Source organism: Genypterus blacodes, unplaced genomic scaffold (assembly GCF_046128005.1).
Source record: "Genypterus blacodes isolate CSIRO-AG114 ecotype Tasmania unplaced genomic scaffold, CSIRO-AGI_Gbla_v1 ptg000233l_1, whole genome shotgun sequence".
In the NCBI taxonomy this organism is placed as follows: Eukaryota; Metazoa; Chordata; class Actinopteri; order Ophidiiformes; family Ophidiidae; genus Genypterus; species Genypterus blacodes.
Window position 1 is genome coordinate 595,615 of NW_027467031.1, and position 27,231 is coordinate 622,845.

At 49.0% G+C, this 27,231-nt stretch overlaps 1 protein-coding gene across 1 annotated transcript in view; it reads left to right on the top strand.

The window, feature by feature from the left end:
- xkr6b (XK, Kell blood group complex subunit-related family, member 6b) overlaps window positions 1-27,231 on the top strand; it is a 30,260-nt gene that overhangs the window by 1,080 nt on the left and 1,949 nt on the right. The gene's annotated exons all lie outside the window — the stretch shown is intronic.

The following is a 27,231-nucleotide window of genomic DNA, read 5'->3' on the forward strand; positions in this document are numbered from 1 at the left end:
GCGCGTGCGTGTGTGAGGCGCGCCGTGCACCCGGTCGCCTCGTTTCACCCTCATTCCCCTCCCCGCATCAAACACTCCAAACTCTGCAACTAGAGGCCAGACGAGCATCTGTTTCCACAGCTCAGGAAAACTACATCTTCCCCCCACAGACATGATGTCATCGATTCCTCTGCGTCGCTCGACATCTTTTGGCCCCCAAATTCTCATCTTTATCTTCTTCTTATTCCTCTTCTTCTTCACCTTCATTCTTCTCCTTTAAACCACACAGATCACACAAGGTCTCCGTATCTGCCCGTAATCTGTGACATGTAGCAGCCACAGTAGTAAGAATGTCTCTCTCTCTCTCTCTCTCTCTCTCTCTCTCTCTCTCTCTCTCTGTGTGTGTGTGTGTGTGACACTGTTCGGTGGGAGCTTCTCACTGGCGAGTTGTTTTTTGGTGCAGACAGACGCAGTGGCTGGCATTTAATGGGAAAAACAGGAAGGCATGACGGCTGCTGCGATGCGAGAGGACCGCCGGCGGGGTGGGGGAGGGGGATGGAGGGGGGGATGCTGAGTCTGAGCGGAGGGGAGGGAGGGGTGGCTGAGTCTGAGCAGAGGGGTCAAATCATTCCATGGTCTCTCTCTCGCTCTCTCATACACACACACTTGTTTTCGTCGACGTTTGCTTGCAGGATTTGGACTGAGCCACATCTGTCTGCTGCCTTTGCCCCCCCCCCCCCCCACCCTCCACCCATCAATCAGACTGACCCCCCCCTCCCACACACTGCTGACTAACCTCGTCCTCTCTCGCTACAATTAACATCTAAAAAAAAAACACTCCACATTCATTTCCCTGTGATTTCCACGCGGGTTTATTTTTAGAGCTTTTGCCGGATCCTCCTCAGGTATTCCCAGGATACGCTGATCCATCCCGGCCTGAAGTTCTCCCCCCCCCTGAAGGCTGCCGGCCATTGATCAGCTGAGAGTCTGCATTTGGTTTAAATGTATTTACTCTCCAGTGGTTTGATTGATCCTTTCTCTTGGCTGTATGGTGGGCAGACGCCGGTGGTGTCGGTGGTTATGATGGTGAGACACATGGGAGACTCACAGGACATTTGACTGAGCAGCTCACACGGTATCCATGACGAGTGTATGACTGAATTATGAGTCACGTGATCATGTTTATGTCATATCTGCAGCATGTGTGGGTTTATATTTGGCTAAACACACGAGAGAAGGCGTTTATTTAACTTGATTTCTGATGAGGTGATCTATATTAAACCACATTCTCGTATCAACAGAGCTAGAAGGAGTAGAAGGAAGTGAAGCGTTGATATGTGCTTATACTGTAGAGCAGAGGAAGAGATGTGTACATCAGTGTGTATGTTGTGTTTGCACAAATCCCGGAGCCCAGGGGTTAGGGTCAAGCCACTGTCTCCCTTTGGACATGATGGGCCCGGCTGCTGCTGGGAGGTCGAGGGTCAAAAGCTGCTCTTGTCAGCTCACTGAGAGTTTATGACCTCAGACCCAGAGGGCTAGAAGTGGATACGGAGATTATTATCTGCTGGAAAAAAAAGGTTCCGTGATCTTGGTATAGCGCTGTGGGGAAACGTGTGGCGCTCTACAAACGCGACAATCCGTATCTCTTGATTTGTCTCTGCATATTAGGTGGAATGATCCTTTCCGCCAGCTTCCATGGAGCTTCTGAAAACAAGACGGAAGCGGCGACAGGAGTCAAACACACAGCCTCATCATCTCTCATCACCCAATCCTATTTTCACTTTGAGATTTAATTAGCTGCTTCCCCTCCGCGCACCTAAGGGCCAACCCGGCGACAGAATGGCCAAGCTTCTTCCCCTTCTTCTTCTTCTCTTTTTTTCCCTCCTAGCCCCTCCCTCGCTGTTAGCTCCTCGTTAATAGTTGACAGAACAGGGAGGATTCCTCTCCCATCTGCGGCTCTTTCATGTCATCCTCCCCGCGGATCACTGCCGCCGCTGACAGTGTCTCCTTAAAGCTTCTCCAAATTCCGCTCACACAGGCACAGATGCAGAAGTCTCCTGTTGGTTAGGACGGACAGCTTAATCAGTGTAAGCCCAAATTAGTGTCGAGACTAGAAGAAGAAGAAGAAGAACTGCATCCATCTGCGGCGGCCCCCCCTGAGGAACACCAGGAGGAGAAAGTTTTGGTCGCTTCGTTGTCGGGAAACCCCTGAGACTAGAGCCGGGGCCTCCTCTTCTTTTCCTTCTATGAAATTCTCAGCGTTGTTTTGAAAATATCTTACACTTGGCAAGTCCAGAAGCTTCCCCATAAGCTGAGCCCAAATTCGGGATTCGTGCCAATCGCGAAGAGCCGAGCAGCAGGCACCGCACGCTTTCAACACGACATCGCCGCTGCATCTCATACTCGCTGTCACGTCGTCCAGAAATAAGAAATGAATCCAGACTTGTTGCACAGAATTGACGATCTGTCTGCATCCAAAGATCTGCTCTCGTCGTCTTCTTCTTCTTCTTCTCGTTCTTCTTCTTCTTCTTCTTGTGGGAGCTTTCCACTGCTTTAATGGCCGTTAATCACTTTCATTACAATTTAATTCACCCTTCAAAATAAGACTCTCTGTATTACAGGCTGTGTATTGATCTTGTCTCATGTTGGAGGTAATATACAGCCTCTCAGACATAAACAGCATCTGAGCCGCTGCTGTAATGACTGATAATTAGTGAATGGTTGCTGGTGTGTGTGGATGCTTGCTGCGTTTAATGAATCCTTCTTTTATGCGTTGCAATCTTGGCAGTGTTGTTAATTGCGTACACAAAGGTGAAACACAGATCTGATGCTGCTAGAGCTGCTGGGATTTTGAGGCATTGAACACACACACACACACACACACACACACACACATACACACACACACGCACACGCACGATTCCATAGATTAACATGTTCATCAAGGAGAATATACCAACATAGATCCAAATGTTTCAACAGCAGAAATTTTGAATTCTGCATTTTTGTGCTCTAATGTGAGATCTCATGTTTGACATCTGCCTGGTAAATATGAACACAGGCTGAGGGAGTCGACCAAAGCCTCCATTGGCTCGCTGGGACGCATGGAGTTGCCAAAAAAAGGTTCATACATGCGGCGAAGCGAGATATTGAGATGATACAATGCAACCAGCTGCTTTGGCACGGAAGGAATATGGAGGGATGGGAGAGAGGGAAGGAGGGAGGAAGGAAGGAAGGAAGGGAGAGAGAGAGAGAAAGAAGGAAGGGGGTGGAAGGGAGAGAGAGAGAGGGAAGGTGGGTAGGAGGGACGGAGAAAGAGGGAAGACAGAGAGAGAGATGGAAGGCGAGAGGGAAGGTGGGAGGAAGGGAGGGAGGAAGGGAGAGAGAGAGAGAGAAGGAGGAAGGAAGGGAGAGACAGAGAGGGAAGGTGGGGGGAGAGAGGGAGAGAGAGGCAAGGAGGTAGGAAGGGAGAGAGAAAGCGAAAGGGAAGGATGGAGGAAGGGAGAGACATAGAGGGAGGGAGAGAGAGAGAGAGAGAAGAGGGAGAAAGAGCGAGAGAGAAAGAGAGCGAGAAGCGTTTATGTTTTTGTCTGGTTCTTTTCAGCGACAAATGAACAAGATTCAAACTCTTTATTGGATTTAAACTCTTTACTCGTCTTTATAAATCTAGAAGCATTCAGTCACTTCCCTGAAAACACATTAAAATATGTGTACACACACACTTTGTCTGTATGAAGGCACCCACATCTTGTTTACACACAACACGTTCGGCTTCCATCGCCGCTGAGCAACGCGGCGGCGTGACGACGCTCATTTTCTCATTAGCGCTGATAACAGGGGGGGCCGACCTTTGAGAGCAGGCACCCCAACCGAAAGCCTCCCATTATGAGACGGGGGAGGGGGGGGCGGGGGGAGGAAGGGGAGAGTGGGGGAGGAGGGGGGCGGGGACGCATCCCAGCTGGAGGCACAGAGACAGAAAGGCTGAGGTGACACCCAAATGTGCGGCTCTGTAATTTGTGTCACCAAAAGAAATTCGATTTAGGGATACGGCGGTGGTTTTGCAGGCTCGTATCAACAGTTCTGTCTGAATGTGCACGCCGGGTGTCACTCCCTCCCTCACGCCGGGTGTCACTCTCTCTCACTCTGCCTGGCTAAGTATGACCTCATTCTCAGCCTAATTAAACGACCGACTGCTCTCTTAACTGATCTCCTAACCCGCTGCCACAGAGCGCTCTGCACTCGGGCGCAGGATGAAGGGATGAGAAGAAAGAACCTGTGATGACGGTTGATCGAAGCGCCTCGGGCGACGCCTCTCGAGCAGCGCGGCGTTGTGTAGCATACGCCCGCAGGCCCCCATGGTACTCACGGTGCTTACTGCTACTCAACACTGGACAACAGATCGGCACAGACAGGCTGGCAGACATGGAGGAATATTAAGCGAGTGGGCAGATGGGTTACCAGACAGACATTTGTATGCAGATCACATATTACATATGCGCGTGGGCACACACATACACACACACTTACTCACACACTCTCACACACACACCGTACCGCAAGGGAATAGAGAGTAGCTTTGCGTTATATACCTCAGTCACACAGCAGAGGCAGTTTCTTGTGCACACACACCTTGGCGGGGTTGCACGTGTCCATGAGTGAGTGACACACACACACACACACACACACACACACACACACACACACACACACACACACACACACGGGCTCTCATATACACAAAGTCAGACACTTATTGTGTATTTGTCAGCAGTGGGCTTTGCATAGACACTGCTGGGATCTGAACACACACAACCGCACACCTTACTTTCATTTATTGGATGAAAACACATCTGATTACACATCTGGGATTACGTGTGTGTCCAGTAAATCTCATTTTAATTCGCCCTTTAAGTGTGTGTGTCGTCCTAGGCCCTCACACAACACTCCCGACCTCCTGTGTGTGTCTCCTGCACTGAGCCGGGCCTCCGAAAAAAACACACAACAAACTAGCTGTGTGATGTATGATTTTCCACATTACTCTGTTGCATATGCTACTCAGAGAAAATCATTACCGGGGCCCCAAGGAGATCCGGTGGGAGTTGAGGATGCGTACACACACACAAAGGCCCATTCTTCAACCGGAGTCCCCCTGCCTAATAGTTTACTTACCTAAGATATTTATGCTTCCCGTTTCATCCCGGAATAGGTGAGACACGCACACACACACATGCACACACTCCCACAAGTACTTTATGATGATCATGCCGGCTCCCTGTGCAGCGCTTCTCTTGTCTCTTAGTGTTCTTCGGCGAGCTGCAGTCGCCACATTCCCATCTGTCCTCCCCAGCTAACTTAACATATGTTTCTATTTGACTCCGTCCCACAGCCTCCCTATCACTTACACCTATTAATGTTCTTAAGCTCCTCATAAACCCTTTTATCCGCCTGCCATCCATCTCGCCAGCCACCACGTCGCTCACATCCTCTCCCTCGTCCTCCTCCTCCTCCCTCCTCCTCCCTCCTCCTCCGTGTTGCCTTCACATAACGCCGCACTTGACCTCCATTTCTGTTCAAGGAAAGTGGAGCATCTGGCTGCCGCCCCGTTACAACCGAGCAAAGTCCGCCCGTCTTTGCGTCCCCCGCCCCCCTGCAGGGTCCACGTTTTCACATCCTCCACATCTTCCATTTCCTGCCAAACCCCTGCGTGCTCCCCTCGAACAAAACGTCCCATTCCTGCGGCAAACTGTTACACCTCCAGTCCACAACTCGACCTGTGGCTCCGCTCAGCTCCGTATCAGCTCTTCCTTCACCGGCTGAAATGAATATGCGCAACAGTGGGATCAATGGAAAATTGCACCAGAAAAAGAATAGAGATTGTTGCAAACATCAAACGGGCCTTTAAAGCTGCATTAAGCAATATTATTGATGTTTACACTGAATCAAATGACTCCCAAGACTAACGGGCTTTAGTGCTGCAGAGCTCACGGAGAATCAAACTGAATAAGTGAATAAGTCTGATAAAGCAACGGGATAGGAGACAAAATAAAATGATGTCATTGATTCATATGCAGTGTTTGTCGCGGTGTGTGTGTTGTGTTGCGTCTGATGGATCCAAACGCAGCCGTGCAGCCAAACGCCATCAATCATCTATTAACATATCTAATAAAACATACATGACAGGACAGAATGCATTTAAAACAGTTTTTTTTTTGCTCCGTTTCAAACTGCTGATCCACGCACACACACAGAACTACTCCCACACACACACACACACGGACCGGCTGTGATTTTTCTGATGCTGTTTGTGTTTTATTCATATATGGAAGCTGCATCAGCACTGCTCAGAGAAGACCACCATTGTTTGAGTCTAATCATGGCCGACGCTGCGGGCGTCAGCTTGATAAACAGACAATCTCTGCTCATACATTATTGAACAGCCGCGTTAGTTTCTCTCTCTCTCTCTCCCTCTCTCTCTCTCTCACACACACTGTGTCACACTCGCAGGGCTCCACACTCATTCCTCCTCATTCTCATATTTGCATGGTGATACCCTGCTTAGTGAGCAGCCACACCGAGGGGGGGAGTGAGAGAAAGGAGGGAGGTGACGCGTCGCTGCGTGCCGACTGGTGCCGCCGTGCTGTGTGTGTGTGTGTGTGTGTGTGTGTGTGTGCACGCCGCGTCACCGTGCAAATAGGAGGACGGGGAGAAACGACTGTAACATCATGCAAACGCCACCAGTCAGAGAAACTAATGAGGTTTTTCAGCGATGTTTGCCTGTGTGCCGTGTCAACACACTGTCACTGTCTCAAATCAACACACAAACACACACGGACGCAACAAACACACGCCGTCCTTTACCGCCCCGCAGTAAATCAGACGTTGTTATAAATCAGACAGATGTGTGTGTTTGTTTGTGTGATGTAAATGGATTTGATTGATTGTATTCCCACGTTAAAGCTGTACGCTGTGTGAGAAATGTAAGGAAACAACCATGATGTAAGAGTAAGCACTGTAGATGGAGGCTGTGTGTGTTGATGGATTGTCAGATATGTATGCATGAGCGGTGTGTGTGTGTATGTGTGTGTGTACAGTATGTGGATGAATTTAGGGGGACATTAAATCAATCTAAGTTAAGTTTAAAGTGGATTGAAGGTGTGGCGTGTTGGTTGTCTGTGATCTGTCCCACATTATGACACGGGCGTCCTCGTATTGAGGACAGTCCGTATTCAGGTCTTTCCTCTCTACAGTCCGTCTCCGCCCTTCCCGTGTCCTCCTCTCCCTCCGTTTGATGGCGGCGGCGTGGCTTCCCCTCTGTCGGCGGGTGGCGGGCGGGCGGTGGCACGCCAGCTTCAGATGTTGAAAGTGACTCGTCCTGCTTTGATTCCTTACCCCCTTGTAGTCTTATCCCTTCCTGTCCCTCCTCCCTTGTTAACACTCCTCTGCTCCTCCTGTCTCTCCCTCCTTCCCCTCTCCCCGGCTCGTTTTGTCTCCCTAACACTTCTCCTCCCTCCCTTTTTGTCTCTCTTTTTTTCCTCCTCCTCGCCTATTTATGTTGTTTCTCCTCCAACCCCAGCCCCAGCCCCTCCTTGCTCCCCCGCCCCTGCATGTATGTCCCCCCCTCCCCCCCAGGCTGAATTACACAGTATAATTACATAATAATGGCTGGTGAGTGCAGCTCGGTGTAGCCTGTGGGCTTTGGGGCCCTGAGGGCATTAAAACACACTCACACTGCACTGTGGTCAGCATGTGTGTTTCTGTGAGTACACCAGTCTGTCACACCTCTGTCACTAACACACACACACACACACACACACACACACACAGCCACCTGCCTCTCACTTAGGCGTGTTTGTGCTTGTATAGGTGGTGTGAATGTTCTCTGGCCGTATGTTGCCGTTCACTCGTCTCATACGGTGGCGTGTAAAGCATCTGATGCTCGGCTGCGTCTCGTGTCGTTAGTGGCGACGGCGTGAGTTTCTAGATTTTATGAGTCGAAAAGTGTAATTTGGAGCCTTAGAGGAATCATTTTAGGTTCCAATTCATAAAGTTCTTAAACGTACGTAAGGGTTTTCATGCAGCTTTGGGAAAGTCGCACACACACACAGACACACACACACACGCATGCATGCATACATACATGTAACACACACACATATAACACACACACACACACACACACACACACATGTAACACACACACATTGAACACACACACATGTAACACACATACATACACACACACGCACGCATGCATACATACACACATGTAACACACACACATATAACACACACACACACACACACACACACACACACACATGTAACACACACACATGTAACACACACACATGTAACACACACACATGTTACACACACACACATGTAACACACACACACACACACACACACACACACACACACACACACACACACACACACACACACACTGTAGAGCTGTGGAGTCTCTCTCTCTCTCTCTCTCTAACTCACACATGTAACACACACACACACACACACACACTCTCTCCCTCCCCCGATTCGCCATATGGCTAATTTACATGTTTTTAACCTCAAAGAGGACAGAAGGACAAACACGTTTTTTCCCCTCTCTCACACTTCTCCCCTCTCGTGAACACGAACGCTCTCCAGTCTGGAAAAAAGTCGATCGGAAAAACGGCCTCCCTCCCTCCCGTCGCTCGCCCTCGCCTCACTTTTTAGCAATAACAGATTCACGCTCGGCGGAGTTTTATATACAATGTGCCCAGATTAGCTGGAGTGTTTAATCACGGAGCCTTTTGAAATAAGCTTAACATTTATCCGAGCGCAGCAAAGGGAATCCTTATTGTCAGCAGTAAAAAAGAAAAAGCAAAAAGAGAGAGAGAGAGAGAGAGAGAGCGAGAGAGAGAAATCTGTGGGAAAATAAAATCACACAGCGCCGTCTGAAGTTGTGTGTTTATTGATTTATTCTCCTGATTTCGCAAAGGCTTTCCCCAAACATATAAGAGAGAGGGAGAGAGGGAGAGAAAGGGGGAGAGAGAGAAGAGAGAGAAGGAGAGGGGGGAGCGAGAGAAACAGAGAGGGAGAGAGAAGGGTGTTTTTTTCTCCTCTCCTCTCCTCTCCTCTCCTCTCATCTCCACGGCCTTTGAAGACGAGTGGACGTATCGAACACGGCGAGCCGGTGGCGGCGGGCAGCGCTGTCACGCGTTCGGTGGCTCAAGAGCAGGTGTCAGATGTGCCGCTGTGATGCGTCTCTTCCTCCAATGTTTCCACCTGGAAGACTTTAACCCTGTAATGAGTACTTCAGGGAGCGTTGTAATTAAGAGGCCTCTGTAGCTTCTGCAGCCCCCTCGCTGTCCTGCCAGGCTGCTCACAACGAGACCTACACTCACCTCCTGACCGCCGTCTGATCCCTCCCCAGTTTGCCCACAGCTCTCAGCGTGAACACACTTCATGTCTTTCATTTGATCTCTCTCTCTCTCTCTCTCTCTCTCTCTCTCTCTCTCTCTCTCTCTCTCTCTCTCTGCTCCACTAGATGCACACAGGTGTCATGGTTCACCTTCTCCATCCTTAACTCAGCAAAAGTCTCTGTGTCCTATTGCCACTTTCAGCTGAGTCCCACACTGACTGACACACACACAGACACACACACACGGCCAGGAACAACACTAACTCGAGAGGGAGCAGCACCATTAAATTACCGCCCGATAACCTACCTGCCAGTAAACATTACCACCGAGCCGAGCGGACACTTGGGCTGGTAGGTGGAGCCCAGAAAAGGGGGATTGGAAACAACAGCAGGAGGCTTAAAGCTCCGGCTACCGGGAGATCCAAGCCCGGATTGACACGGAAGCCCATGATTCCATGACTCCGAAACGCCATACTTGTAGGATTATGGGTGCCTAGTTGTGAATTCAGGCTACATAACCCCAACTCCAACCCTAAATTTGGTGTCCTGGGCAATAACGACTTTCCGCTTGAAGCCGCAATGTCAACTTATTGTATGTGACCCTGAACGCATCATCCCTACTGCTTCAAATATACATAAGACACTTGGCACTATTATAAGAGAAGCATGGAAATCCGTGAACGCAGACGGTTTTTGCTTCACTATCTGCACAGCTGCACATGTACATGCCACACACACACACACACACACACACACACACACACACACACACACACACACACACACACACTCCATTTATACGACACCCAACGCGTGAGTCGGCGTACGCTGCTCGGCCCCCTGGCATGTTTGCGTGGTTACGCTCCAGGATTTGGTTGCGGTTGACGGTGATTGGATGTGTCAGGTCCTCATTTACACCTGTCCTCCTGCCAGACGTGCCTGTGAAATTAATGGAGCCAAAACATTAATTTTGCTTAAGGATTTGCAATAAGAAAAAAGTGCAACCGGTCATTAAGGCAGCGCACAGGCAGGGGTGTGTGTGTGTGTGTGTGTGTGTGTGTGTGTGTGTGTGTGTGTGTGTGTGTGTGTGTGTGTGTGAGAGAGGGATGTGATGTAAGCCAAGGGAAAAGTGTGTGTCCGTGAGAGGAGAGAGAGAGAGAGACAGAGGAGAGATAATCAGGTTCTCAAAATGTGAGGTTGCACGTTGTTGAGAAACTTCACTTCAGAATTGTGACAATTTATTAAATATGTCATTTGTCAAATTTAATTAACTCTTTTTTTAGACTTCCAGTATTTGCCCTGCAGATGTTACATCTTAAATATAAATATACTTAATACTCACCGAGTCACCGTCAATTTGACAGGAAACTGAAACAAGGCGATGTCATATTTATTTTACTGGAGTTCTCTTCTTCTTTTCTTTTCTGACTGGATCTCTGTATCATGGCTGGATTGAGAGGCTGGATTGTAGATGTGTGCCACTGCCAACTATGACCTAGATTTATAGCAGTAAACCAGTGCTGCTCTTCCTCCTCTTCCTCCTCTTCCTCCTCTAGTTTAGTCATCATGTCAGGTAACAAAAGGTCTGTGACCCAGCGGGAATCTCTTGAGGAAGACGAGGAAAATCTCCCGAAGAACCTTGATATGTCAGGAAAACTGATTTCCACTGAAGGATGGAAGATCTAAGGATGTTTTGAGATGAACACACACACAAACACACACACACACACACACACACACACGCTCACACACATTTGTCTGTCCCCCCTTGTGTAAGCCGCTGTGTCCAGTGATGTAGAAAACGCCGTCCACCTGTCTGACCCTCTGACCGTGCTGTGACAGCATGCAGCCTTGTCACACGGCGACCTCGATGACTCATCGTCACCCGAGCTTCTGGAAGCTACTCTGCTCCCGATCACCCTGCGACATCTGCATCTCCCTCGCCGTCCTCCTGCTCCTGCTCGCCATTTTCCCAGCGTGGTCTTCCCTGGTTTCGTCCTCCCCTCTGTGCCGCCATCTCTCCCTCGGCCCCGCCCCCCTCTCGCCTCCTCCTCCCCGGCAGGCGATGACAGTTGTGTTCGCGGTCGATTGCGAGGTCGCTCCCCTGCTCAGCCCGGCGGGGATTCCTCCACACCGCCTGAGCAACGGAGAAACGGGAAGCGAGGCGGGAAAGACGACGACGACGGCGGAAAACGCGGAGAAACAGACGGCGTTGCGATGAAAACAGAAGGAAGAGATAAAGAGATAAAAGGAGGATAAAGTAGCTGAGGCAGACAGATGAATACATTATCCCAGCATATGAATATTTCATTTCCTGTCGTGCGAGGTAGAAATAATGAAATCATTCTGGCTTGGAAGCTTTTGGCGAAATGATCAGCGAGCTCCTCCTACGTGTGTTTATGTTTGTTTGGTTTCGTCCGTTTTGCAATGGGTTAGGGAAGTGTGAAGCAGTGTGTGTGTGGGTGTAAAAGGCGAGGCAGAGAGCAACTCACCGACTACTTGATTGACATTTAATCGCCATGGCAACAAGTGGTCTAAGAGCAACTGTTCCCTTGAGAGCTTTTGAGTCGGCGGGTTTGTGAGATGGAGGACTTCCTAATTGAGCTCTGCCGCCTTTTTCTTCTTCTTTTGTTCTGAGGCTCCCCACCTGCGTCTCAACCCCGCCCCTCTGCAGATGTTCCACCCCTCCCCTCATCCAGCTGTTGACCCACTATTCCAACATAGCAGCAAGTCGTGAATAAGTGTTAGACGACAATCAACACATGCTCGTCGGACTCTGCGTTTTCGGGTTGCTGAGCGTCGGCGCTAATTGTTTCACCTCTCAGCGGGGTGGTGGCTTCCAGCGACAGTGTGTTGATTATGAGTTTTAGGTGGTGGATTTCAGGTTGGTGAGCGACGCCATGGCGACGACGGTGCTCCAGCTTCCAGATGGTGTTTGTCTCTGCATTGTGATCTGGCTCGGCGCGGCATTGACTCATCGGGAGTCTGCTGCCTTGCCCCCCCTTGTCTCTCTCTCTCTCGCTCTCTCTCTCTCCCGCCCTCTCTCTCTCTCTCTCTCTCTCTCTCCCTCTCTCTCCCTCGCTCGCTCTCTCTCTCTCTCTCTCTCTCTCTCTCTCTCTCGCAAGCTTAGCACAAAGTGTGTAATCAGGCTAAAGTGTTGTGCAAACAGTGATTTGAGCAGAAACATTTGTGCACAGAGTTTCAATGAGGGAGAGGTTGGATGAGGGGAATCCCTTAAAGAAAAGAGTTTAACACACACTGTTTGTTTTGTGCGGCTGCCAAAATGCCAGCATCTCAAACACACACGCACACACGCAGAAACACACACAATAACACACGCAATTCCTCTCCGGGCTCCCTTTTATCCGTCCATTGCGAGGTGAACATAGCCCGAGCATGGGGTTGCCATAGCACCCCCTAGGTAGCGCAACCTCCCCCGAACATGACACCCAGCAGAGGTCCAATCACATTATTGGTTTTTGTCCTTGTCTTTAGGTTACGCTTTTATTTTGGCGTCACGTTGTTGTTTCATCTGTTTCCTGTTTTGATTTTGTGGCACTGGCCTCTCCTCTCGCTCCAGCAGCTTCACTTCCTGCCCTTGTGTGTGTCTTGTCCTCTGCCCCGTCCTGATTGGCCTCACCTGTTCTTAATTGGCCTCACCTGTTCTGCATCACCGCTCGTTAACCCCGCGCGTCTCCCTCTGCGCCTGCCGATCAATGGCCGATCTCTGTCTTCTTTTAGTTCGACTTCGCCGTGCGCTTGTGTGACTTGGCACTTCTTCTTCTTGTTTTTTCTTCACGTGGCCTCTTTTTCTCCTTCCTCTTCTTCTTCGCTGTCAGACATCATAGCGGTTACAGGAAACCCTGCAGAGATTTGGGCGAGGGAGCCGCATGTAAAGCCTGGGGGCTGTGCTGCTCCCTGGAAAATTACAGTTTCTCTCTCGCACTCTCTCTCTCTCTCTCATACACACACACACACACACACACACACACACACACACACACACACACTGGGTAATGTAACATGGGGCTGGAGAGATGCAGGGTTACAGATACGGATGGTGGACTTGGGAAGACAACACATGCATCAAACGGGCGTTAATAATAAGGAGAATCAGCGGTTTGTGTTTATGCATCTCCTCCCCTCTCCTCTCCTCTCCTCTCCTCTCCTCTCCTCTCCTCTGCACTGGGGAGGAAAAACCTTAAGAGGAGAATAGCAACAAAGCAGGTGTTTGTCATCTCAAAAGGCCGAGGTGTTTTTATACCTTTTCATATATATAAATATAAAAACAGAGAGAGGCTCAGAGTGGGTCAGAGCCGAGCTTGAAAGAGACTTTGTAAGGATTCTCAGTATGCAGGGTTTGATCTTCGTCTCCAGGCCTGGCGAACACCTACTGATCTGTCTGCTAGCGTCTACATGTTCCTGGCCTGACTGGGTTAAAGATACTCCCGTCTAGCCTGTAACAATGCCATTTATGTATCCTTTTCCCCCCTTTTTGTTTGTTCCATATTGGGGCGAGTCCTGCTGAGAATTGCGGGGGAATTTTCCACAGGCTAATCTGTATCTATGGCTGCGATGTTGATCTTTCCAGGAGACTTTGACCTATTTGCCGCTAAAGGTGCCGCGTCTTCCTGACCGGAATACTAAACGGTTCAGTAACCTGGTTGTTGTTTTCGTTAAGCCTCCTCACTTCTATCAAGGTCAGTTCGGGCGACACAGCAGCTAAACAAGACCGATCACAATCCGGCGCCGGCATCAACCCCTGATTGGGCGGTGGTGACCTAAATATATGCATGTCAGGCTGTGAAATGGAAGATGTGTCAGAATAAGACTTGATTTCTCTTCGTTCAACGGAACAGAAAAGAAGTCAGTTGCCAGATCTTGAGCGTCGGGGCGATCCGCCGGTGGTCCCTCGTCCGAGTCCGGGTCACCGCACAGCCTCACAGCGCCCGGCCACTGAAGCCTGAGCTAATGACTTATTGACTAGATGCCACTGAGCATGCTCGGGCCGGGCGGCTTCAAAGGCGGAGCCGGCGTGGAGGTGATGTGCCGCTTGATGGGACGGAGATGTTTGAAGTCGTCTCGGCCGTGTTTTTACACACAGACGCGCTGGGTGGGAGACGGAGAGCTGCTCCTCAGACTCGGTGCCATTTTCGATTCGAGTGTCTTTAAATGTTACTTGCTGTGTGTGTGTGTGTGTGTGTCTTGATCACTACATACACGGTTCATGTGTCTTTCCCCTTCGCTGCTCGTGATGAAAGTGTGTCACAGACTTGAGAGACGGAGCTGTTTGATGTTGGTCTGGGAGGTGGCCTGGACAAACACACACACACACACACACACGCAGAGACTGGCTCATTACCACCTCCCACATGTTTAGTTTTGGGATGTGTTTCAACCCAGAGTGCGGTTGGAATCGACTTAAGAAAGGGATGGCGATGTCGGTGACACACTGAGGTTTGAAGACGAGGACGAGAGGAGAGGAGAGGAGGAGGAGGAGGAGGAGGCTGCTGCATGTTCAGGGACGACCACACACACAGGTGGAACACTAAAGCAATTAGGTTAACTCCTTAAAGGAACACACACACACGTGAGGTTATCCGTGTTTTGTAAATCCTGCTGCACAGCGGCGCCGGTGATGATGAATCATTCGTAGCTCGAAAATGTATTTATTAATTATGGGTTTGTTTTGATGAAGGTTATGAATAAATGAGAGCACACTGCAGCCTCTCTCTCTCTCTCTCTCTCTCTCTCTCTCTCTCTCTCTCCCTGGCAGAGAGAACAGGCGCTCTGACATACAAGGAGCCGTCTGCAGCAGAACAGAACAGACGACTCTGCTGGGATGGCGAATGATTACACACTCTTGTAGATACATCACTCATGGGCATATCAGACAATGCGCAGCACGTGTGTGTGTGTTTGTGTGTTTTTGTGTGTGTGTGTGTATCGCTTCTCTGGATCTTCACTGACTTCAATCGTCAGTCTAATTTCCACTGTTTTTATTAACACTTACACTGACGGTTTAACTTTATCGCTTCCAGTTTTGCTGCTTAGATCATCTTTCTCTCTCTCTCTCTTGCTCTCTCTCGCTCTCGCCCCCCCTCTCCCTCTCCTCCTCTCTTTCATTCCAAAGCGCTGATATTGACAGCTTGTTTTTCCCCCACAAAGTGCTGACGTTCCAGAGACTGTCGCTTTCCATTTGCTATTTAATATTTCAGGTTGAGGTGTTCTTCCTCTGCGTTGTTTATAAAAAAAAAAGCACATCGGGGCGTCGAGCGGAAACTTTATCAGTGTGATGTATCGGGACCGATGTGAGAAAGTTGGAATGAAGACGGAGAAAGTGCTTCTGATGAAAGTTTGGGTATGTAAATCTTGTGGTTGAAGATGATTTTCTACTTATTGACTTTTCCGCTGTTTGAGGAGACAAACATGGCTCCTCTGCTCCTCTGCTCCTCTGCTCCTCTGCTCCTCGGCTCTGTCGCCCTCCTCCATGCTGAAGCGTGAGCAGAGTTTCGCCTCCCTGGGAGAGTGGTGGAGTAATCGCAGCTGCTCGCCCCTGATTAGAGCCACACTGTCCTTCCAGAGGCCCACACATCTCTGTCCTACTTTCTCCTCCTCCTCCTCCTCTTCTTCCTCCTCCACTCTCTCTCTCTTCATCTCTCCACCACTCTGTCGTGTTTCAAGCTGCTGCTTAAAGAATCGCGTGAGAAATTCATCCATAACTGCTCAGGCTGTGAGAATAAAGTGATAATGATCACATGTAACCCTGTTATTTGCTCTATATTTAGCCTCTACATTAAGACACACACACACACACACACACACACACACACACACACACACACACACACACACACACACACGTACGTCTCGATCCACACTTAGATTTTCACACTTTCATATCTTTTAGAGTCTTTCTGTGCTTTTGATTTACAGATTTTCCTTTTCTCAGTCTGTCTATCTTTGGCTTTTAATGTGAAGAAGACGGTTGAGTTTGACGGCGTATCAACCAAATTGATCGAGGGGATTGATTGATTAGAAGCTGCACAGACGATAACGAACCAAACAGTTTGGTTTGGTTTGATGGAATCTCAGACGAGGATTGATCCCGATTGTCAAAGGGGAGAAAGGAGGTAGACGAGGCTTAACAAAGGCACAAAAACAAAAGCTGGAGGTCAGTGAGGCGGGAGGGAGAACGAGGCCAGAGTCGCCTCTCCGTCGGGGGGGCAGATGGTACGGCCCGAGGTCGGACACGCTGAGGGGCTTTTGTGAATGAAATGGACGCCTTGGCGCGGCGCCCGTACATTACACCGCAAGGCCCTCTTCTTCTCCAGCCTCCTCCTCTGCTGCCCTCTCCGCTTCCTATTCATCAGGAGATTTCCCAGACTGCAACATGTTGGAGTCCGATTACCATCACTTAGCAACTCCCAGGGGGGTCACGTTGCTGCACTCTCTCTCTCTCTCTCTCTCTCTCTCTCTCTCTCTCGCTCTGCCTCTCTGCTGGAATCGAAGCTTTCTACAGTAATAAATCTTCACATCCCAGTAAAATCTCCACATAATCCTCTCTGTATCTACGTTTTCTTCCAGTGTGTGGACTTAACAGCGTATAACTGGTTAATTTCACTGTTTCATATTTTGTTGCCTTTTATCGCCGCGGCTGCAGTCTTATTTGAAGTTTTATTGGATGTTTTATAATCTTTCTCTCTCTCTCTCTCTCTCTCTCTCTCTCTCTCTCTCTCTCTCTCTCTCTCGCTGGTCTTTTATGATCCCGCTTCTCTTACTCACTCCCCTATTTACAGACAAACACACACACACACACACACACACGATCGCCACCAACCACAGCCTCTGTCTCTATCCCTCCTCCTCTTCACCCGCTGATCTGGAATCTCTCCATCGCCGTTAATGGACTCTGGGTCACATGATACAAAGCAACAAAAACACACATTTCAACTATTTAACGCAATTAAGTGGGATTAAATCTCACGAGGCGGGAAAGAGGCGTCAGAACTGAGCGCCGTGGCAACCGATTTACGCGGAAAACAGTGATAGAAATGTCTTCGGCTCACACTTGGTCACAGCTTGTCGGCATGCGTTCCACATGCTTTTACCTGTCGTCTCGCTTTAGGAGCACGTCTGTCTTTAAACGGCGCTGTGACACTCTGGAACTCCCCCGCGCCTGTCTCTTTGCTGTTTGGACTTCTTTAACATATATCTTATCGCCACGTCGCAGCCATTTCTTCACCCTGAGGCACACACACACAGACACACACAGACAGAGGGCAGATTTACTGCAGCTGGGCTCTCTCTCTCACACACACACACACGCTTCTTTCACTAATATGACAGGTAACACAGCGTGAGGTATGTTCGCTTCCGCCCCCCTGAACGACCAATCGTTTTGCTCCCGTGCACTGATGAAGCTTCCTGTAGCAGGGAGGAGGAGGAGGAGAAGGAGGAGGAGGAGGAGGAACCCTGTCAGCATCTGTTCTTCCCTGACATAGATTCATGGAAGAGAGGAAGAGTTCCCAGGATACCTGCATCGATCCGGCCCCTCCCCCTCCATCTCATCCCTGTGTCTCCATCTCCGCCACCCAACCTGGGAAGATGGAGCAGACCCAGGAAGTGGCTGGTCTCTGTGTGTGGATCAGTGTGTGTGTGTGCTTCTCTGTTTGCGCTTGTATGTTTGCGTGTGGGTGTGTGTGTGTTTTTGTGCTGACTCCCGTGACTCCGGCGTGCTGCGTCGGAGGATCTCTATGAGATAGTGTTACCCGTGTTTGGGTGAAGGGAGGAAGCTGTTTATGGGGGCGAAAATGCAGGAATGAGCAGGACGGACGTGCGTGTGTGTGTGTGTGTGTGTGTGTGTGTGTGTGTGTGTGTGTGTGTGTGTGTGTGTGTTTTTCGAGGAAACTATGATGACTTTTATTTTCTTCCCCCTCCTCATTGTCAGTAACTAAATCTCCTCTCCGTCTTGCTTCAGAGCCAAACTGCGCCACTGTCTGTGACCTTAAAGAACCCGAGCAGCCCTGGATGAGTTGTTGTGGTACCTGCTGGATGGATGCAGCCTCTCTCTCTCTCTCTCTCTCTCTCCCCCTGTCTCTCTCTCTCTCTATCCCTCCTCCTCTCACTCTTTTCCCTGCCAGGCTGATATTTGGATCTGTCACAACAGCTTTCCCTCAGTGGAGCCTGTCAGTGACTAATGGCTGAGGGCTCACACATATGCTTTGTGTCACTGGATCCCCTGAGGTTAGGATAGTGTTCAGGCTTTTTCCAATAGTGACACTGTCTGATGGTGTGAAGCCTGGTGTAAAAATCTGATAGCCTGTGTGTGTGTGTTTGAATGGAAGTATGCATGTCAGGACTCTTAGTGGCATTTATGGAATAGAAACTACTCCGCCGTCTTCCTGACATCCGTGTTTCTCATTCATGTTCCCACGAATGGTCTCGCGATCAGAGCCAGAACGCCGTCAAGCGAAACGAGCCGCGTTGGAGAATAACGGGGTGATGTCACCTCCTGTATTCCCCCTATATGCTGCATTTATTGGAATTTCCTGTGTGGTCCTTATTCAAACAAGCATCGAAGAGTCTCGTTTGGATTTGACAGTGTGTGCGTGTGTGCGTGTGTGCGTGTCTGTGTGTGTGTGTGTGTGAGAGAGAGAGTGACAATTTATCCTGTGTGTATGTGCCATGTGTGTGTTTGAATTTGGCCCGGCAGTGACGACGGCGGCGGTTATGATGGATGAGGTGACACACACTACATGTCAATAACAAGCCGGCTCGCTCCCCCCCCCCCCCACTCATCCTGGGCCTCGTCCTCTTGGAGAGCGATCCCTGTCTGTTCAAATTAGCATGTGAAGTGAATAATCTTCCTCTCGGCTCGGCGTGCGAGCGGAGAAATAGGCCAGACGCCGGAGAAACCTCTGCATTTTCAGAGGGGGGTACGTTCCCTAAAGAGGAAGATTAATATATCAGCAGAAGATTTGATCGTATTCAAACATACACATTTTGTTGTGTGTGTGCGGGGAACACATGCTGGGTGCGCGCGTGTCTGTGTGCGTAAGTATGCGAGCAGATCTGAGCCGCCGCCTCCTTTAATTTGCATGTCTGGAGTGAACATCTATCATCATCATCAAGGCTGCTGCAAAACAGCGAGGCAGCCAGGCACCGCCGCCGCCGCCGCTCCCAGGAGAGAGACTGAGCGCGCTCCTAAACCGTTACTGCAACCATATCAAACATTTCGTAAGCGCCTTCACCTCCAGGGTAACACACACGCGCGCACACACACACTTACAGAGGAAGACAGGTGCTGTTTCATCTGCTTTTCCTCTCTTTTTTTGTTGATTGTTGTCGTATTTCCTGCGGTTTGCATCGTCACACGAACACCTGCGGGAGAGTTTTCAGCATTAAACCACACTGGTTATTAAAGGGAAAGCAACCCTTCTTTTTAAAAGTCGCCCTCTCCCGATGGCCAGATTGGTTCGGTCCATTTAAGGGCGCCAGTGGGGATTACTGGGCAGCACTAAGGAGAGGAGGGGTGCTTTGGAATGGTACGGCCTGATAGATAGAGGAGCGAGAGCAGAATAGTAAAAAGAGCCCCCGAGATGAAGATGGTGGGGGGGGGGGGGGGGGGGGGGGGGGGGGGGGGGGGGGGGGGAGAGGAAGAGGGAGAGAGAGAGAGAGAGAGAGAGAGAGAGAGAGAGAGAGGAAGAAGCAAAGGGGGGAGGAGGAAGGCAGAGTGGAGGCACAGAGCCAGAAAATTACATTGCGTGCTCGGTGATTAGTTTACCTCCTGGGTCTCATTCTCTTTCACTCCCCTCCTCTCACTCTCCTCTCACTCCCCTGGTCTCTCTACCTCTCCTAGCCCCCTCCCTCCTCTCTATCGCTTTCCGGCGCCTTTGTCTCGCTGCCTTTCCGCCGCCGCTGCCGCCGTCCTCCTTCCTCCTTCCCTCCGTCACTACATCACACTGTCACTTCTCTCTATTCCCCCCTTCGCTCTTCGCCACTTTCTCAGCAGTTATCTCCTCTGCCTCTCCTCCTCTCTATCTCCCTCTCACCGCCCCTCTCTCTCTCTCTCTCCCTCTCTCTCTCTCCTTGTGTGCTGACTTGGCTCTCGCCTCTGTTCTCGTGTTATCTTCAGGGCCTGGAAAATGCATAATGCCTACCTCACTTGCAGGCGGGTCTATCAAACAAATTACGCCGTGAAGTGATTATGTTTTCCCCCCCCCCCTTCTTTTTCGGGTTCTCCTAGCAGTTAAAACTCACACAGGCACAAAGGAGACTTAACACTCAGAACTTTCAATCAGTAAGTCGGGGAAGTATTTTAACACCGTCGGCCTGCAGTGCTAATTATAGTCCTAAGAGCAATAAACTTGAACTTGAAGCGTCTGGCACAGTAGAACACAAACGCTGACGCTGAATGAACGATTGCGCCCACACGGCCCTTTTCGGTTCTGCTCTCTGCACAGCAAGTGGGTCAAGCCTTTTCTTCTTAATCCGCACATAATCTGGTCCTTCCTTTGGTTGACGAGCAGCCGCGAAAGCCCACAGGGTGAGTGGGAAGACGGAGAGAGAGAGAGAGAAATAGGATTTTGCTATGAAGACAGCATTTTAAGGGCATAAGGTTACAAATCGCTCTGAATCCAATAATGTGCAGATCGCAGTTTCTTGGGTTGGTGTTGTCGTATTTGTGCCTCAGGTGGAAATTCAGCTGCGTAACGTGTCAAGTGTGTTCAAAAAGTCAAATGGTTATTCAGGAATATCACCACGTTTGACGCCTTAACCCTTTTAGAGACAAATGAACAGGATCAATTGAAAGAGTAACTGCAGGAATTGTGCAGCAGGTCCGCCTCCGAGCAGACATTTGGAACAACCCGTCGCTTCATAAAACAAAACAGTGGTAATATGTTGAGCGTCTGAGGAAGATAAGGCTCACACGTGGAGGTGGAAATAGCAGCAGGGGAAGGAGAAAACGTCGTGAAATCAAGTCGAGTGCTTAAATCATCGGTAACAACGGAAAGGAGAGAAAGAAGATGCTATTGGTAAATTTCCATTAACCCTAACCCATAACACTGAAACGTCTTTTAATCCTGACCTTAACCCAAACCCTAAGCCTAAAAATTATGTAATCTTTGAGTATTTGCAGGAAGGGAAGTAACGCTAAAATGTCGGAGATGAAAAAGTTGACTTGAGGCCCTCAAAGTGTGAGAAGTGACATTTAAAAAGTCAGCAGCTTCTTCTCTAAAACCAATGAACCAGCAACTCTGGATAATCCACCAAACCTCACTGTGGACAGTTTCAACTATTTTTCAACCATCAGAAAATTCCCTCTGTCTAAAAAGAAAACCACAGAAGAAAAGGCTAGAATAACGTTCATCACCTCATTTGCTTACGCCTGCCAATCGTTTCATAATGCGGTTGGGTTGCAGGTCGGCAGCGTTCCATATCTGAACATCAAGGAAATGTCTCGTCTCCTCTGATATGGAATCTGCACATCCTTATCTGGGCTTAGTCCACTATTACCAAATGATTATCTGAACCCCGAAGCCTCTGAGAGCTCAGAGGCCTTGATGCCGTCTTTCTTGTCCTCCTCCTCCTCCTCTTCCTCTCACCCCTTCTTCTATCATTTCCTTCCTTGTATCCTTTCTTGCTCCTTTTTCCCCTCCTCCTCCTCTCATCTTCGCATTGGCTGGATGTCACGTGATCACAATTGGTCGGGGTACCTGAGGGCCGTTGCTAATGGTGACAAATGACTGTGGCTGTGGCAGAGAGAGAGGGGGGGGGGGAGAGAGGGAGAGAGGGAGTACAGCAGAGGAGAGGAACGCTGCAGCTCTTACATGCTGTGGGATCTGTCAGCTGGAGAACACGTAAACTGAGAGCCAATCAGATCAGTCATCATTAGAGGTTTACACGGCGTTTGCACGTAGGAAACGGCGTGTTGGAATGAAGTTGTAGTAGTACAGTGATAATATTTTGTCAAGATGTCAGAGGTAGTTAGTTAGTACACACGGCTGAAACTGACGGGGCGGAGCAGAGTTGACACGACGTCTCTGCAGCCCCCCCAGTCCCCCCCCCCCAACCCACCCCGTCGCTTTCAGCTCGCATCATGTCAACACCATCTCAATTCAACTCTCTGTAGATCCTCCTGCATGTTTGCGTGTGTGTGTGTGTGTGTGTGTGTGGGTATGTGTGACTCCAGGTGTCCGATCTGTGTCCCGGATGGCACACACAGTAAAAGCAGAAGCCATTTCAGCCTACAAAGTGATTCCGGAAAGTGTAAAACTGTTTATTCTTGACACTATCACTTTATTCCCAGAGTGTTCTACTCGGAATAATGATGCCGAACGGAAAAAGGAATCATATTTAAGATCTTACAGACAGTTTTTAAGCACGATACAAGCAGAACGGACAGAAAGTAAAGGCAGAATAAATGAAGAGGACACTGAACACACTTACTTTATTAGATACAAACACACGGAGGGAAGCTGTGAAGCAAATGAAGATGTTATTTTGTTTCCTTTTGATTTATTTTGTGGTTTTATTACGTAACATTTGCTGTTCTCTTCTTCTAACTAGAGAGAGGATGAGAATAGAGAGGACAGAGTCTGGGGCTTCTGTGCCATTGATGATTCTCTACTCAGTCTGTAAATACACAGAATGAAAACAGTATTGAATCTCCAGACACACACACACACACATTGAGCATTGTCTCGGGCGGTGAGAGAAGACACAGAGGAGGAGAAAGGAGAGCTAAAGCCTCATTGAGAGTCTGTGCAGCCCCTCTGAAAGTCTTCTCAGTGACTCAGGGTGTGACTCATTGCAGCTGGCATCATATAGCATCTACCTTACACACACTCACACACACTTATTCAGAAAGCCCGGGGCCGTGCTCAGTGTTCTGCCCTGGATTCCACCTGTTACAGAGAACGCGTGAGCTCTGCTTCACGCGTTCGCCCCTGCTGTCCTCTCAGAGCCGACGCAATCTTATTATGAATCAGCTCAGGAGAAGATATGAATGCATCCAGAGCTCCCGGGCCTCCCACAGACCTGTCTCAGATGTTAGACGTGGATAAACTCAGCAAGGAGTGTGTGTGTGTGTGAGTGTGTGTTGCTCATTCTCCTATGCTCACCGAAGGGCTCCGTGTGAGGGTTTAGGGGGGTGTGTGTTTGGGGTTGGATGACTCATCGGTCAGTGACTTTGGAGGAGAGGGAGGCCAGGCAGTCAAGCGTCCACATGGTGTGTGCGGGTATATGTGTGTGTGTGTGTGTGTATTTGTCATTCTGCCTGTCCCTCACAATAGCTCATGCTTAGCTCCATTCATTCAAAGCTTGGTAATTACAGTTTGAAATCTGGCATCAAAACGTTAGGGTTGCAGACAAGCGTGTGTGTGTGTGTGTGTGTGTGTGTGTAGCAGACAACGGCTGGGCTTGGAACATGACCCGGCACAGTGTTGAGCTGTTAGGCCATGCGTACTCTGCTTAACGAGCCATGAGCGATCGCTATGATCTCGCCACAAATAATTCATGAGGAGCCATGTAGAGGAGCTATGGAGCTAAAAGGAAAGAGGAGAGGAAAGGACCACAGAGTAAGTGGTGGGAGGGAGGGAGGGTGGGAAGGGGGGGTGAGAGAGAGAGAGAGAGTCTGGGATAGAAAGGAAATCCCCTATTACCTGCAACACTGACAAGTACAATTCTGCATGTGTATGTGTGAACCTGTGTGTGCTGGAGTGTGTGTGTGTGTGAATGTGAGCCATTTGTGTTACTATATCTGAAAATGCACAGTGGGAGTGTTAACAGTGTGTATCGCCATCCTAGCATGTGTGTGAGAGTTTTTGTGAAGGCGCGATGGAAAAGTGATGGAGTGAGTTCATATTTCTTTGACAGCCGAGAAGCCTGAGAAGAAGTGTTTGACTATTTGGGTCTTTTTCATGCTGAAACCAAGAGAATATGAGCGAAGAACGAGACTTATGAGGCAGGAAGGAGACGACTGCGTTGTGTCTGATTTCGTATCTCGCCTAAGGTATGACTTACTGTGCCAGAGGTGAGTCGAGTCGTTGATATGCAAGACAGAAGTAAGACAGGGCAAGTCCAAAGTCAAGATAAATGAGTCCTTAATTCAAGACAAGCAGGTCCTACACAGACAAGTCGAGAGAGATAAGTCCTTGAGTCAAGACAGGTGTGTCCTAAGTCAATTCCCAAGTCAAGTCCACATACAAGACAGACAAGTCCTAAGTTAAGACAGTGAAGACCTAAGTGAAGAACTCAATCAAGAATTCAATCAATCTCTGGATCACATCTCAGTTCATGACAATTATAATAATAATAATTCATAGTGGACGTAAGCATCATTTCCAATATGTCAGTGTTAATGACAGATCAAAGCAGATCACATGAATTTTCTCTTTGTTTCTAAGAAAGAAAGAAAGCGACCGAGCGCTGAAAATTACTCGTTTTCATCGGGGGCGCTTCAGCGGAGACAAAGGACTCGTGTAGGCTTCTGTGGCGTGTCGTTAACGGGCAAGAGGGGTCGACTTGTCTCCCTCTGACATTTACCAGTCCAACTTGAAATGTCACCGAATGCCAGCCTCTACCTCTGGATATAATGGAGCCTCTCACATCCCACAGCTATTGATCCCAGAAAAAAAAACTTTCGTCCATTTCCCCTGTCCATTGTCCCAAGAAGGACCTGGACGTGTCCCTGTCCTCCCACATATCACCGCCTCTGTTTTTGGTCGCAGAAGGAGGCGTTATAACTAGCAGAAATAGGCTAAAAGCTAATGTGATGCTAATGTGCCCCTCTACTTTGCATAGTTGGTTTCTCCCAAATCCATGCTGTGATATTGTAGCTACATTTGCTGTGCTGGAGTTTTTGTTTCCATTGTTTTAGAGTGAAATATCAGCTCTTTTCTTGAGGGACTCTCTGGTTTTCTAACCGCTCGACAGAGTGGACCAGAGCTAGGCGAGGGAAAACAAAATGGAGGGGGGCAGAGGGAGGATAATGCTAGTTGCCACATTTAAAATAGCACGAATAAACCTGTGTTTTCAGAGGAGTGGGGTTTAAGAGAAATCGTTTCCCCTGACGTCGAATCACGACTCGCGGGGTTTGTGCCTGTAGGTGAGGCCAGAGAGGATATTTTTAAATTCGGAGCTAAACTAATAATAGCGTGATCTCCACCTAATGAGCTGAGCGGGAGTGTCAACACACACGCGCGCACACACACACACACACACACACACAAAATCAATTACTATTTCCTGAGTGCAAGCAAAGTGAGGGCGAGAAACAATTCCAGGTATTTTGTAAGCTGCGTCGGCATGTTTCCTCACATTTAATTGGTTTAAGAATCCGCGGCCGTTGTTTAGAGAAGCGCATATGGACAGTATAGAACAATTAACGCTGAAATCGTAGCCAAAGCAATATCCAAAGGCGAGCAGGTCTGATGTGAACTTGCTTGTTCGCTGCATGGAAGCTTCCAAAGAACTGAATTTAGATCCGATGGCCCTCTGTTTGTGGTAGGCAGCGCTACTGTCTAGTCTATTTCTGTCCGTGCTACACTATTGTCCTCGGTCGACTGCCTCCACATCAAGCCTTAGATTTATTTGGCCACTCTGCAGGCTCGTGCAGACAGACCCTGCAGCTCCCGCCCGATGCGCAACAGCTAAAAGACACAGCTAAGAACTACTAATAACTTTCATTTCCTCAGTGGTTGTTTCCTCCGCAGCCACACAACACGTTTAGACATACGTTTGAAGAGCTGAAGTGTGTTTACTGTTTACCAGACTGCTTTTGTTTGCTTTTCTTTTGTTGCATGGATTGACGTGTAATGCGATGTTCCCGCTAAAAAGCCTTAACCAAATTACGCCGCCTGCTTTTCCCTTGTGTTCTTCTTCCGCGCGTGGAAATCGGGCGGCTCGGACCCCGGCGTCACATTTCACAAAGATGATTCCGATCTTAATTAGCCGGATCAGAGCCTGTAGCGTATCGCATTTCGCTCTGCCGCACAGAACGAGCGCCTTGTCCGTATAAAAAAGTAATGGTATGGCTTTGATTGCAGCCGGAGCTCGATTCAATTAGCTGCCACTTCTCAGCTGCATTACCTACGTCGCCATAGTTGCCATAACAAAGTTCAATCAATCAAGAAAATTGCTGTTCTGGCAGCTGACAGTGTAGCTTATATGGTGCACTTAAGACTCGTGTAGCATATGCATACTACTATAAGTTCAATAACCGCACCTCCAAAGCCCATAGGAAGAACTGTAAAGCCTCATTAATCAAATCATAGTTCTCATGATGCTCATTGTTGCTGTGATAATGTGATCCTCCAATGCAAGTGGCTGTCTAAGGAGTGTATGTATAGTATGAATATGCACTGAATGAACGAGTTGTTTCGTCATTGTTTCATCTCCTGTGTTCATAAGAGTTGCCGGCCTAATCATCTTTACAGCCGGCGGCTCACCCACACAGGTGTTTTGAGTCATTTCCCCTGACTTGAACTCTTCTCAGGACTGTGTGGGCAACGTGCAGACTGGGCTTGATTTGATAGGCCGGTGATTTGTCTTCTTGCCGCGTTTGTCGCACTTGTAAGTGAGGGACAACTTGGAAAGTCTAATCAGCCAGAATTATCACCAGCACACGGGTGACAAGGGCCCTTTAGTGGCCTTAGAACACGGATAATCAAGCATCAGGACTGCAGATGATTATAATTTACTGTTTTAGAATGTAGCTAAGCATGCCCTCTAGTGTTGTCAGAACTCGTGCAGGTGGGATTTCTTGTATATTTGTGGATTGCCAAGCGATATCCTACCACTATCGAAAAATTATTAATGTTTTGCGCACGTTAAACAAGACC